This window comes from Elephantulus edwardii, unplaced genomic scaffold (assembly GCF_000299155.1).
Source record: "Elephantulus edwardii isolate Elephantulus edwardi_28Jun2011 unplaced genomic scaffold, EleEdw1.0 scaffold00005, whole genome shotgun sequence".
NCBI lineage: Eukaryota > Metazoa > Chordata > Mammalia > Macroscelidea > Macroscelididae > Elephantulus > Elephantulus edwardii.
In genome coordinates, this window is record NW_006399755.1 from 24,004,126 (window position 1) to 24,006,797 (window position 2,672).

Sequence of the window (2,672 nt, forward strand, 5' to 3'; positions counted from 1 at the left end):
AGAATTCAGATCTGTTTTCTACAGAGTCTCTAATAGCCATACTCAACTCGCTGGCACCTCACAAAATTCTTTAAGGGATCAGATTGCCAAGGCTTTCTCCCCAGGTTCTGGTGTGTGGCTTCCTACTGTCAACCTCTCAAACAGCAGGTGAATTCCTGCCTCTTGTGCCACCAGTGTACGATATCGAGTGTAAAATATTTAGTTACTATCTTACAAGGCAATAAATTGTAGATTTCGTGGTATCTGTTCTATTGAAAAGAAAGTACTGGCCTCTATTTATAGACAAAAATCTCCATGTTAATTTTTGCCCCTGTGGTGATACATGAAGCATGGTCAATAGAAAGTCAAGCCTGAGATTCCCTGAAAGAATATCTCGCAACTTCTTCTGTTTATTTCCATACTTGGGATCATTTGTCTATTTTCTGTTGTAAAATGTATTCCTTACTTCTTAGTCCAAGGGAGTTGTGCTACTAACCAAAGTATCACTCTAGTGGTTCAATTTTACAAACTCCTCTACATAAGAAAGATGGACCATCAACTCACATGTAGTTTACAATGTTTAAAAGTCTGCCAAACTATCATCTATCATTATAAATCAACAGCAATGAATTATGTGATACCTTCTAAAAATTAGTAAGTTTATAGTTGTTGAGAATAAACTAAGCCTTTGAGCTTTTATTTTCCTTTCTGGATTTTTTTTTCACAAGACTGGGTTTTATTTTCAAAAACCCAAGGAAGAAATTTCAGTAATCTGGCCCAAATTATCATACTAGGTCATGAATTCTTGACCTGGCTATGGATGAGATCCTCATAATCAGTTTTCTTCTACTGATCTAATTAGATGTAGCTAGCTAGAGGACACCTTTAAAGGCAATAATTGGAGACAGTCATTTAAGGAAAAAAACCCTAAAATTACAGCAAATCCAGTTTATTATAATTATAGGAATAATACACCAGAAATGGAATCTCTAAATGCAGGATAAGTGCCAAAGATGTCATTGAGAGTTAATAGAGGAATTTAGCAAAGTTTTGTACTATAACGACAACAAAGAATTCGGTTTTTATACACCACAATTAAGAATTTGAAAGGGAAACGGAACAATAAATAAAATGAAATATTTTCTTTATAATAGCGTTTAAGAAAACAGAATATCTTAGAAGGAATTTAGCTATATAATCAGGGGATGAAAAAAAACAACTATAAAACCCTGATAAACTATTTTTAAAAAAAGAGAGACTTACATGAAAATATGTAAAAGGACCAGGCAAGGATGGCATGGAGGCTGGCGTGGCCAATATCTATTCAAACTCCACAAAAGGGACAGTCCTCATCAATACATCACAGTACAAAACTAATTCCTATCATGTCAGACATGGTCCACCACAATCCTTCATCTACTGCTACTAAGTCCAATGTCAATCTTAACTATTCTACTGGGGTCTGAAACCCATTGTGATAGTTATGCAGACTACTCAGAACCGTACGCACAACTATGTGATTTATAATGGAAGTTGAGAGACTATAATTCAGGTCAGTAGCAGGATAGAAGCCTTCAATCTTGAAACCTTCTCAAGTATGATCACAAGTCCTTTGACATTCACCCTCATGGCTTAGGTCAGTGTTACAAAGTTGCCTCTATCCTACCAGCTACGGTATTTTCCCTCAGTCTTCTAGCAAGATGGGGTTGAGACCTCTGTCTTTGTATATCCCTTATGGTGGAATTAACCATTAGTTTCGGTGTTGGTTCCATGAAGTATCAGTCTCAAGTCTGCTCTTCCTTCAATTGTCCAGAAAGCAAAAATTTTAGTTCTGACTATCTCAAGAGCTCTGACCCTTACTCTGTCTTAGGAGATCTGCTCCTGTCTCCATCAAGGGCTCTGGTCCTGTCTCCAATTCAAGAACTCTTAACCTATCTCTGTCTCATGAATGTCCCAAGAGAGAACAATCATTGAGCTTCTATGATTTTAGGAAAATTAAACCGAATCCACAGGAGACAAAATATGACTTTAATTTCATACAACCTGAATTTCAGAATTTCTTATGTAGAGGAGCTAGTAAAATTGAACCACTAGAGTGATACTACCTTTGGTTAGTAGTGCAAGTCCCTTGGACTAAGAAGTAAGGAATACATTTTACAACAGAAAATAGACAAATGATCCCAAGTATGGAAATAAACAGAAGAAGTTGCGAGATATTCTTTCAGAGAATCTCAGGCTTGACTTTCTATTGACCAGACTTCTTGTATCACCACAGGGGCAAAAATTAACATGGAGATTTTTGTCTATAAATAGAGGCAAATACTTTCTTTTCAATAGAACAGATAACCACGAAATCTACAATTTATTGCCTTGTAAGATAGTAACTAGATATTTTACACTCGATGTCACAAGAGGTAGGAATTCACCTGCTGTTTGAGAGGTTGATAGTAGGAAGCCACACACCAGACCCTGGGGAGAAAGCCTTGGCAATCTGATCCCTTAAAGATTATTTTTGTGAGGTACCTACGAGTTGAGTATGGCTATTAGAGACTCTGTGAAAAACAAATCTGAATCCTATCCTATTCTGTGTTTCGTCATACTTTCTGATGCATTAGAGGCCACTGTGGCAGTCACAGCGTTAATTGATCTAGTCTAGGGTCTTCCTCTCTTTTGCCAACCCTCCACCTTTCCAA